The sequence below is a fragment of the Erpetoichthys calabaricus genome, chromosome 3 (assembly GCF_900747795.2).
Source record: "Erpetoichthys calabaricus chromosome 3, fErpCal1.3, whole genome shotgun sequence".
NCBI lineage: Eukaryota > Metazoa > Chordata > Cladistia > Polypteriformes > Polypteridae > Erpetoichthys > Erpetoichthys calabaricus.
The window spans coordinates 103,227,739-103,241,083 of NC_041396.2; positions in this window are offsets into that span (position 1 = coordinate 103,227,739).

Genomic DNA, 13,345 nt, shown 5'->3' on the forward strand with positions numbered 1-13,345 from the left:
TCTGCTCTTCCTATATACAGTGGTGTGAAAAACTATTTGCCCCCTTCCTGATTTCTTATTCTTTTGCATGTTTGTCACACAAAATGTTTCTGATCATCAAACACATTTAACCATTAGTCAAATATAACACAAGTAAACACAAAATGCAGTTTTTAAATGATGGTGTTTATTATTTAGGGAGAAAAAAAATCCAAACCTACATGGCCCTGTGTGAAAAAGTAATTGCCCCCTTGTTAAAAAATAACCTAACTGTGGTGTATCACACCTGAGTTCAATTTCCGTAGCCACCCCCAAGCCTGATTACTTCCACACCTGTTTCAATCAAGAAATCACTTAAATAGGAGCTGCCTGACACAGAGAAGTAGACCAAAAACACCTCAAAAGCTAGACATCATGCCAAGATCCAAAGAAATTCATGAACAAATGAGAACAGAAGTAATTGAGATCTATCAGTCTGGTAAAGGTTATAAAGCCATTTCTAAAGCTTTGGGACTCCAGCGAACCACAGTGAGAGCCATTATCCACAAATGGCAAAAACATGGAACAGTGATGAACCTTCCCAGGAGTGGCCGGCCGACCAAAATTACCCCAAGAGCGCAGAGACGACTCATCTGAGAGGTCACAAAAGACCCCAGGACAACATCTAAAGAACTGCAGGCCTCACTTGCCTCAATTAAGGTCAGTGTTCACGACTCCACCATAAGAAAGAGACTGGGCAAAAACGGCTTGCATGGCAGATTTCCAAGACGCAAACCACTGTTAAGCAAAAAGAACATTAGGGCTCGTCTCAATTTTGCTAAGAAACATCTCAATGATTGCCAAGACTTTTGGGAAAATACCTTGTGGACTGATGAGACAAAAGTTGAACTTTTTGGAAGGCAAACGTCCCGTTACATCTGGCGTAAAAGGAACACAGCATTTCAGAAAAAGAACATCATACCAACAGTAAAATATGGTGGTGGTAGTGTGATGGTCTGGGTTGTTTTGCTGCTTCAGGACCTGGAAGGCTTGCTATGATAGATGGAACCATGAATTCTACTGTCTACCAAAAAATCCTGAAGGAGAATGTCTGGCCATCTGTTCGTCAACTCAAGCTGAAGCGATCTTGGGTGCTGCAACAGGACAATGACCCAAAACACACCAGCAAATCCACCTCTGAATGGCTGAAGAAAAACAAAATGAAGACTTTGGAGTGGCCTAGTCAAAGTCCTGACCTGAATCCAATTGAGATGCTATGGCATGACCTTAAAAAGGCGGTTCATGCTAGAAAACCCTCAAATAAAGCTGAATTACAACAATTTTGCAAAGATGAGTGGGCCAAAATTCCTCCAGAGCGCTGTAATAGACTCATTGCAAGTTATCGCAAACGCTTGATTGCAGTTATTGCTGCTAAGGGTGGCCCAACCAGTTATTAGGTTCAGGGGGCAATTACTTTTTCACACAGGGCCATGTAGGTTTTGGATTTTTTTTTCTCCCTAAATAATAAAAAACCACCATTTACAAACTGCATTTTGTGTTTACTTGTGTTATATTTGACTAATGGTTAAATGTGTTTGATGATCAGAAACATTTTGTGTGACAAACATGCAAAAGAATAAGAAATCAGGAAGGGGGCAAATAGTTTTTCACACCACTGTAAAACATGTTATTTTAATTATGAAAAATGTTAAATATAATCTTATAATTGGCAAAGCTGTTTACATTTTACAGACTAATTTTATTTCATATAACTCAAGGAATCACTTCTCCCAGCTACTCACAACATGTTACGGAAATACCAACAACTGTATATCGATAGTTTTATATTCTTTTGTGTATTCTGTAGGTACAAATACAACAAATTTATATATTACATATTATTACTAAGCTATCACTCACAAAGGTATGATTCCTACTTATTTGTTAATCTCACTCACATGTAAATAGCATTCTATCAGGTACAATATTATATTATTTATAATTCTGTCATTTTACAACTGTCACTACCTGACTTACATTAGATTTTTAATTTTAGTTCTAATGTGTGTTACAAGAAAGAGCAAAATATATTTTTCTTTGCACTATGAAAACTCAGGTCTGAAAAAATAAATCAAAAACACTCAGTAATCTCAATGACTGGAGGTACTTGGTGTTTTATGTATTACATCTTTGAGGACGAGGAGTTGCGTTGTCAGCACTGGATTAGAGTTTCAGCTTGAGATATTGGATTCCACTCAAGTAACAGTTCTTTGTCACTAAAGATCACATAAGGCAAGGTTTTACTTGGCCCTCTTGCTGAGATGGTTTATTTAAAGTTTATAAATGGTCAGGCAAAGGAGTGAGCAAGAAAGACTGAAAGGGTGAGTGTGGGTCAAAAAGGAATTGAGGAAGAATGAAATTTGGAGGCTAATCAAGATATATGAAAATAAAGCAATGCCAAATTTGTTTATTTTATAAACAGACCTTCTTCACGCTAGACCAAATTATGCCTTCTTTAGGTGGACACATTCATTATTTGCTTTTGATTTTATTTTCTTATTGTTGTAATCTGTCTGTGATCTGAGATTTTTCAAGTAAGGAAGTCAAATGTTTAAAGGCAAGGTCCTAATCTGGTCCTGGAGAGTAGGAACGTGTTGCTTGTTGATTAGCACTTGCAAATAAGAATTTCACAGTACTCTGTACATGGCACAATGACCTTGCACATTTTTCATGAGAAACATGAATTATAATGTTTATGTGAACAAACACTTTATCATTCTATTAAACAACCGCTCAAAGAAATAGAGACAACATCAATGCAAACAAATGTTTCTGAAATTATACACTATACATTGAACACATTCCTTCCCACACCAGCGTCCTTCAAACTGTCCAGTAAAAGAAGGTCCTCAAAGGATCCAGGATAAAAGATCAAATAATACTTGCATATTGCAGAAGGAAATTATGGCAGAAATGGCTGGCTTGAACAAAGAAATACACGTAGACAAGGAGAGATTAAAAATTAGCACTGGGATCACCATCGGTCATCCAGCTCCATCCCAGTTACATGACATATTGGCACCTCTCCATATTGCAGCATATTGATCTGAAAGTTCATGCAAGACTTGGTTTACAAGGTGTATTTCCAGTAGTTAAAGGAAAGAGAGAGAATCAGGATCTACATGAAGACGTCAGTGTTCATTTGGCAGCATCTGTGCCCCAGGAAAGTTAACCTCTATTGGCCAGAAGTGAGAGAAAGAGAAAAGAAGTCCAGAAGAAGGAACACATGAAGCAAAAAAAGATTGTGAATAGTATAGAAGATAAAGAGTCAGAGATAGTAGACAAAAAAGTCAGATACAGTGGGACAGTCCTAGAACATGGTAAAAAATATCAGGGATATTTAAGGAGCAAAGGTGACAGCTGAGATGAACAAATATCTGTAAAATTACAATTAAATGTTACTGTGCCAGGGTGGTGAAATTGTCTATATGAGTTACACAGTCCTCGAGAAATAAGAACAGTAAAACAATACTACACCACTATATAAAGGTGTTGTAATACTGGTTATTAATATATAAATAAATAAATAGCTAGCAAACAGTATCCAGTTACATTTCTATTAGTAACTTCACATTATATTATTGAAGACACAAGTGTTACCTAAAAATGGATACCTACCAAAACTAGTCAAAATATTACTTCAAACACCCAGCCTCTAAACAGGATAAAAATAGTATCTATACGTTCACAGTTTGGGTCCAATTAATAATGACATATACTGCATGAAGGTGTTTTTGCCCTAATGTTTAATTTCCTGTTTTATTGCACAATTCACATGGTGAATGTTATTAGATATTCAGTCAAAACCTAATTTTGAATAAATGAGGCCCAGGCTGAGCACCCAATGTTTTAAATTCTATATTTCCTATTTATTAATGAATGCTCTACATCACCTATTCCTCTTTGGGGAAAAAAGAATTCTCTCTCCCCAAACTTTGGTGCAATAAATGGTTTTACTTCCTTTAGAAGCAATAATTGTAGTCTGATGACTCCTTAAGTTAATAATCAGTTATTCTGTATTGAGGAATTTTTCACCATCTCTTCCTAGCAAAAAATGTTGCAGTATAATAGTAGATTTTCAAGCATGATCACCTAATTTCAGGTCCAGCCACAATGTTTCAATGGGATCTTGGCCTGGGCTTTGGCTAACCCCTTACAGAGTTTGAATTTTCTTTTTTCTTCAGTGATTCAGAGGAAGAGTTCTTTATGTGTTTCTAAAATCCAACTGAATTTTATTATCAGGTCATAGACAGCTAGCCTTACATTATTCTGAAAGAGTCTCTGACTCCCCAGCAGAATTAATCTTTTTCCAAAAACACTTGCAGATCAGAATTCACTGTTCCATTAATAATGGTAAGTTATCTTGGTCCTGATGAAGCAACACACATCAGACTATGACCCTATCCTCACCGAGTGACTGACCGTGTGAGCATAGCCCTGTGGAATACTGTATAGTGTTAGGTTTTCTGTAATTGTATCAGGATCCGTGTTAAAGAATCAATTCATCATTTGACTGATCTGAATATAGGACACCGTTCCACAATTCTTGAAGCTCATCTAGGTACACGTTCTTGTTAATGGTGCATTGCTTATATCACTCTAATTTATCATGTGCCATATTTTATCCTAGTGTCTTTATAATTGGTCATTTATGAAAACTGATTTTAGCCGAGGTGAGAGAGGTCTGAAGATCACATTACTCTCTATTGTAGAGTTTTTTAAGTCTTCATGAAAATGTGTAGGCCTATGTCTTAAAGTTACAGTGGTATTAATAAGGTAACTAAAATTTGGAATGGGTAAACAACCCAAAGATTCTTTATGTGGACTGAGGCTCAACAGAACTTTATTGTCTTTTTTAACTTTTTAAAATACTAAGAAATCAACATTTTCCCCCAAATGGTTCCAGAAATGCTTTTGATGATGGCAAGACATGCCTCTAGAGTCAGAATACTAACTTTATGGTTATGGTAAGGATGTTTATTCCATCCATCCATCCATTGTCTCCCGCTTATCCGAGGTTGGGTCACGGGGGCAGCAGCTTGAGCAGAGATGCCCAGACTTCCCTCTCCCCGGCCACTTCTTCTAGCTCTTCCGGGAGAATCCCAAGGCGTTCCCAGGCCAGTCAAGAGACATAGTCCCTCCAATGTGTCCTGGGTCTTCCCCGGGGCCTCCTCCCGGTTAGACGTGCCCGGAACACCTCACCAGGGAGGCGTCCAGGAGGCATCCTGATCAGATGCCCGAGCCACCTCATCTGACTCCTCTCGATGCGGAGGAGCAGCGGCTCTACTCTGAGCCCCTCCCAGATGACTGAGCTTCTCACCCTATCTTTAAGGGAAAGCCCAGACACCCTGCGGAGGAAACTCATTTCAGCCGCTTGTATTCGCAATCTCGTTCTTTCGGTCACTACCCATAGTTCATGACCATAGGTGAGGGTAGGAACATAGATCGACTGGTAAATTGAGAGCTTCGCCTTACGGCTCAGCACCTTTTTCACCACGACAGAGCCCGCGTTACTGCGGATGCCGCACCAATCCGCCTGTCGATCTCACACTCCATTCTTCCCTCACTCGTGAACAAGACCCCGAGATACTTGAACTCCTCCACTTGGGGCAGGATCTCGCTACCAACCCTGAGAGGGCACTCCACCCTTTTCCGGCTGAGGACCATGGTCTCGGATTTGGAGGTGCTGATTCTCATCCCAGCCGCTTCACACTCACAGGTGACTGTGTGCAGTGGGTGCAGATCTGTAAATACCTGGAAGTGCAGCTGGATGATAAATTGGACTGGACTGCCAATACTGATTGTCTGTGCAAGAGAGGACAGAGCCAGGCTATACTTCCTTAGAAGACTGGCGTCCTTCAACATCTGCAATAAGATGCTGCAGATGTTCTATCAGACGGTTGTGGCGAGTGCCCTCTTCTACGCAGTGGTGTGCTGGGGAGGCAGCATAAAGAAGAAGGACGCCTCACGCCTGGACAAACTGGTGAGGAAGGCAGGCTCTATTGTAGGCATGGAGCTGGACAGTTCGACATCCGTGGCAGAGCGACAGGCGCTCAGCAGACTCCTGTCAATCACTGCATCCACTAAACAGTGTCATCTCCAGACAGAGGAGCAGCTTCAGCGACAGACTGCTGTCACTGTCCTGCTCCACTGACAGACTGAGGAGTTCGTCCTCCTGCAAACTATGCGACTCTTCAGTTCCACCCGGGGGGGTAAACGTTAACATTATACAAAGTTATTGTCTGTTTTTACCTACATTTTTATTACTCTTTAATTTAATATTGGTTTTTTTTTTGTATCAGTATGCTGCTGCTGGAGCATGTGAATTTCCCCTTGGGATTAATAAAGTATCTATCTATCTATCTATCTATCTATCTATCTATCTATCTATCTATCTATCTATCTATCTATCTATCTATCTATCTATCTATCTATCTATCTATCTATCTAAAGTATACAAACATTTGAGCCTTCTAAACACTTTAAAAGACTTTTTTTTTTAAATTTGAATATTCCATGTTTGAGTTTTTTGTGTAGCAAACAATTGAAATACATACTGAATATTAGCATCCTTTTTTCAGACTCATTCATATACTGCTATAACACAAAAACTAATAATATTAACCAAAAATATGTAACACTGGGGAGAACACTACAAAATGACTATATTCTCTGGAGATGTCTTGCAGTCTTCAAAGTACAAACAGCACAAATTCGTAACACTTCAAACTGATCAAAACTACAATGAAGTGCAATTCCAGCAAAATAAAAAAGCATTAAAATGGATGAAATACATAAAGTGAATACACAGGCCAGTTTCTTTATAGCATGAAGTATTTTGGGTACTGCTGTACATCGCTGAAGATGCTCATGGTCATCACTGTTAAAGAACAAGTACAAAAAGGCATCTCTACTGTCTATTACAGGAAATCAGGTACTGAATATCTAGGAATAACTGGCCAACTGTGTGCACATATTATGTTTTTATATACTTACTAGTTCAAATGCGTAGCTTATCAAATATTTTGCTTTTTGGGTCACAAAGCAACCTTTTCAGAATGTTGGTAATTTGGCTTTGTTGTTGTCTTTGACGAAATAGTTTTTTTAAAAGTTTTTCTAGATAATAATCCTCATTTCAGTATTGTACCTGTAAGAGCCATTTTCCTTTTTCTATAAGATTCATGAATATTTCTTAGATGACAATGCATAAATAACGGGAAGTTCCTATAACCCCCGTAAACAGATTCGCAGTGGTATATTCTTACCATTTCTAACAGCTTGGAGTAAACATTATTCTTCACTCAGCTAGAGATAGCCTTGCCTTGTATAAGGTGTAGATGCATACAGTTTTTAACCGTGATCGCACGTGACCGTGCCTGGGCACTTGCCTATGTGCCAACTGGCTTACGAGCCTTTTGAATGTGAGAAACAACAAGTAAAGAAAACTTGTTTACTTAAGTACCGCACCGTATGCTAAGGCTTAGAGAAGAAGAAATTAAGAACTTTTAAGTATAGAAATTACTAAAGCTTGAACCTACATCTCGACACCCTAAACAACTTAGAAAGACCATTAAAATGTAAACTCATACCCGGTGTACAAGTCTGTGGGCTAGAAGACAACACATTTTACGACTTACCAGATGTACATACAGCAAATCTGGACACAGCCCAGAGAAACAAAAAACACTGATCGCAAAACATATGAAAGAATACAAATCATCAATGAGGCTAAATCCACTGTCCATAGACGACTTATCTAAAGTAGAAGACAAACTTATTCGCTTTAGTCAATTAAAAGCTTACCCAGAAGAACTTAAAGCCCTATACAAAAATCAGCTTATAAAAAAAAGTAGTAAAATCATCAAAGTGGATCCAGTTTTACAAGAAGGAATATTAAGAGTCGGAGGTAGACTTAGCAAATCTGCTGTGCCAAAAGAAGCCAAGCACCCTGCGATTATTCATAAAAGCTTGCATATCGCTACACTCCTAATCAGACACCTTCATCAAATGCACAAACACTGTGGACGTAATTATTAATTAGCAGAACTACGCCAAAAATACTGGATACCTCAAGCAAACGCAGCTATCAGAAAAATAATTTCAAAGTGCACTACATGTAGAAGATACAATGCGAAAGTAGGTGAGCAAAAAATGGCAGATTTGCCAGAAGATCGCCTAGTGCCCAACAAACCACCTTTCACTAACGGAGTTGATTATTTTGGTCCCTTTTTTGTCAAAAGAGGACGAAGTTTCGTTAAAAGGTATGGAGTAATCTTCACCTGTTTAACAACAAGAGCCGTGCACATAGAGATCGCGCATAATCTGGACACAGATTCTTGCATACAAGCCATACTCAGGTTCAAGAGTAGAAGAGGCCGAGTTAAAATCATACGCTCAGACAATGGAACGAATTTTATTGGAGCAGAAAGAGAGCTAAGGGAGGCTATAAAACATTTGGAACATGAAAAAATCGGCTACGAAATGATGCAAAGAGAAATCAAATGGATTTTTAACCCACCATCAGCCTCCCATCAAGGAGGAGTTTGGGAGAGACAAATCAGAAATATAAGGAAGATTTTAAATTCGACATTAAACCAACAAACCCTCGATGATCAAAATCTTCCTACGTTGATGTGCGAAGTGGAATCAACACTTAACAACAGACCCCTCATGGAGACATCAAACGACCCTAATGATCTGGAACCACTCACACCCAATCATATATTATTGATGGACACTCAACCTGAAATACCACCTGAACTCGTTTCAGAAAAGGAACCATATCCAAAAAGACGCTGGAAACAAATGCAATACATGGCTGAATTATTTTGGAAAAGATGGAGTAAAGAGTACTTGTCAATACTCCAGCAACGTCAAAAATGGCTTGCACCAAGAAGAAATTTTGAACCAGGGGACATTGTCTTAATTGTAGAAAGAGCTACGCCCTGCAATTCCTGGGTAAGGGTCGAGTCATCAAGACAATGCCAGATGCCAAAGGTGCAGTCAGAAGGGTTTGCGTGCAAACTAAAAACAACACATTGGACAGACTCGTGAACAAACTGTGCCTGATCCAGGAAGGATCAAGTAATTTAAATGATTGAATCTTAATTGCATGCTTAGTTTTCATTGTGTTTGTGAATTTACAGTAGAGTTTAAATTTTAAGTTTCTTAACTTAAGTAAGGTTTTGGTTTAGTAAAGTAGTGAAGGCTCCTAGTAAGTAATGTTAAAGTAATTGATTTCTGCCCTAGCATAAACAATTAGGGGCCGGATGTGTAAGAGCCATTTTCCTTGTTCTATAAGATTCGTGAATATTTCTTAGATGACAATGCATAAATAACGGGAAGTTCCTGTAACCCCCATAAATAGATTCGCAGTGGTATATTCTTACCATTTCTAACAGCTTGGAGTAAACATTATTCTTCAGTCAGCTAGTGATAGCCTTGCCTTGTATAAGGTGTACAGGCATACGGTTTTTAACCGTGATCGCACGTGACCATGCCTGGGCACTTGCCTATGTGCCAACCGGCTTACGAGCCTTTTGAATGTGAGAAACAACAAGTAAAGAAAACTTGTTTACTTAAGTACCGCACCGTATGCTAAGGCGTACAGAAGAAGAAATTAAGAATTTTTGAGTATAGAAATTACTAAAGCTTTTCAAGAAAAGCTAAGTTTAAAGAAGATACATTTTTCCTTTTTTTTGCCTTTTATTCTACGTGTGTAACTATTTTTTCTTTTATTCTTGTGTGGATTATTTGCTTTTACCTTTCACTAAATACCTTTAAAACGAACTCTTGGACTCTGAGAATTCTTTTAACATGCGTCTTACTCGTGCTTGATGACACCTTATATATTTCAGCAGCTACAGTACCCATTGCAGTGAGTTTCAAAAGACTGCAAAATTAAGGCATAGATTATTTTGATCAGTTTTCTTCTTGCAAAGCCAAGCATAAAACCACTGAAAACTGGGGGTGAGTTTAAAATTATTACTAAAATACATCTGTGTATAATAAGACCAGAATGGATATCAAAACACTTAGCAGATCAAAGGATGGATTTATTGTTTTAAAATTAATATTCAATGTGTGTTGATGTTTTAAAAAAATATGACAAAAATAAATCGCATATATTGCAATAAGAACATGATTTGACTAATACTATAGATCCGATGTTTGTTTCTCCGCCTGCAGTAAATATAATCTGGTTTTATGATAGAGCTAAATGGTATGTATTGGTTTCAGATGTGACCCAGCAATACCAGAGACTGACACATACAGTAGCCTGTGAAGTGTGCTTAGTTCAGAAGAAAATTATACCAAATAGTGAGTGGGTAAATAAGTACATGGTGAATTTGATTATATTCAGTTGACGTCATTATTTGTTCTGTCATCCTTGGCATCAAATTGTGCAGTAAGGTCAATGTATGTACAAGCAATTATTAAGAGCGGGTAAACCTGTTCATAAATATTTCATCTGTCCATTTTCCTTACCTGGCACACAGTCAATGGGAGCCAGAATCTATCCAATTAGCTTTAGATGCATACCCACACTTACTGTATAGTAGGCTAGTTTAGATTTGCTAATCAAACTAAGTGTATGCCTTCGGACATACAAATCTAACTTCACTGTCTGATCTGTCTAGCTGCTTCATGTAAAAGTGATAACAAATGTAAATAAAATACAAGATTTCATTAAACCTAATTTGGAGACTGCTTATAGAAACAAATATGCATATAAGAAACAAATATGCATATAGTTCCATCACTGATGGGCACAGAATCTGTTACTTTGCATGATGTATGCAGAATCTATGAAAACAACAAGGAATTGTTTCAGAGAAATAAATGAAGATCTCATCACTGGAGAGAAAACAGAGACACTTTAACTGAGTTTATAAATATACTAGCAAAATACCCGCGCTTCGCAGCGGCGAAGTACTGCTTTAAAATTTTAAATAATAAACTGAGGGAAAATGTACCAATAATTTTTTGTTAAGGATCTCTTTGTATACCACGTTGTCAGTTCGCCCCTCCGGTTGTAATATGACCAAGCTGTGCGCTGAGCTTACTCTTGAGCATGCAACGTATAGTTGGCCATGTGAAAAGCAATCTTGCCTCAAATCAATGCCAACCTTTTGTAGGGTCTGTCCCTGAGACTTATTAATTGTCATTGCGAAACAGAGCCTTACTGGAAATTGGAGGCGTTTGAATTGAAATGGGAGATCAGAGGGTATAACGGGGAAGCGAGGAATAAAAACTCTCTCCCCTGAGCCACCGCCAGTAAAAATAGTTGCCTCAATTAGGTTCTTTTGCAAGTATGTGACCTGAAGTCTCGTGCCATTACAAAGTTTCGGTGGCTGTAAGTTTCTCAGTAACATTATTGGTGCCCCAACCTTCAAAATTAGATTATGCTCAGGAGTGCCTGGAGGATTCAGAGTGTGGACTGAGCTGCAGGCTATGGACATATATATGTACGTAAGTAGGATTCAGTTAGCGTTGGGAACCCGCGTACCAAATTTCTTGAAGATGGGCCCATTAAGTAACAAAGACCGTTGGAAAGTTCAATATGGCGGCCGACAGTGGTGTCATACCACCGAAATAAGTACATACATCGGTTTCGGTTAGTGCAGGGAAGCTGCCTACTAAATATTGTGAAGATGGGGCCATAAATAAGAAAGTTTAACATGGCAGATGTTGTCGACCTTTACGTGTAGAATTTCGAAATGAAACCTGCTTAACTTTTGTAAGTAAGCTGTAAGGAATGAGCCTGACAAATTTCAGCCTTCTACCTACACGGGAAGTTGGAGAGTTAGTGATGAGTGAGTCAGTGAGGGTGTTGCCTTTTATTAGTATAGATGTATATGTGTATGTATATATGTGTGTGTGTGTGTATATATATGTATATATACAGTGATCCCTCGCTATATCACGCTTCGACTTTTGCGGCTTCACTCTATCGCGATTTTTTGTCATACACGCTTATGTCACTACGCATGCACTTTCTGAGAACTTTTATCTAAGCCCCACGATGGCTCCTAAATGTGCTGCTTTTTCTAAGCCTTCTGACAATAAAACTAAGCACCGGAGGAAGATGCTTACTATCCAGGAGAAGGTGAAACTCTTGGATATGATCAAAGATGGCAATACCCTACCAAAGCCTCCTCAAGCATATGAAAAGACAGTGCCAGCAACTGCCTATCAAGATGTTCTTCAGCCGCGCACCCAGACACCCACTGCCTACTCCTAGTACTCCTTCAGCGGAAGAAGACAACGATGCACCTGCTGAAGATACTGCACCACCTGAAGACTCTCCTACTGAGGTCGTGCCTTCATAGGTTAGTGGTTGTGTGTAAGAACTGTGTGTGTGCAATTAAATGTACAGTACAATAATCTACTATATAAAAGCAGTCGGGATTGTCCTTCCGTCCTGTGAGTGCAAAGCGTAGCGGTATTCCACTTATCACAGACTTACTACTTGCGGCTTGCGGTACGAAGCGACGCGATGTGAGCAGAGTTCTGGTGCTCCCATCATTCCCTTGCTTTTGTGCGCGATGCGCTGGAAAAATAGACAAAATTATGTCTCTGGAAATAATTAATGTTGATGGAGTACAAATGCCTCACCGCATAGTAAATATCAGGGGAGATGGTGCTTGCTTATTCTCATCTATAGCTTATTTAGTGCATGAAACTCCATCTTTAGCGGTACAGATTCGGGCTGACATTGTACATCTTTGGACAGGCACTCGAGGGGATAAAAAAACTTAGGTTTTCGGGAGATGTTATGAATGGGCACTTTGATGTTCTCATTCCCTACAATTACATGCCTGATGTACGCATGGAGTGCACACAAATTGAGGATAAAAGGCGGGTGAGCCTAGTAATAATATGATATTTGTAACGTCAAATATGTCTTATTTTCTCTTATTTTGTCTAATATATTGGGTAATACGAGTGTAATGGTGACTCAAGGGTGTTATTTCATGTCTAGAGGGCTCTAATAATGTTAAAAAATGTATTTAGATGGTTGTAAGCAGGTTTTCTATACTCAAACTGTGAAAATATTCGATTTATAAATAAAGAATCCTACTTCGCGAAAATTCATTTATCACGGTAGAGTCTGGAACAGATTAACCGTGATAAACGAGGGTTCACTGTATATATATGTATATGTATATATATGTATATGTATATATGTATATGTATATGTATATGTAAACATATATATACATATACATATATACATATATATACATATCTACATATACACATATCTACATATACATATATATACATATATACATATATATATACATATACACATCCACATATA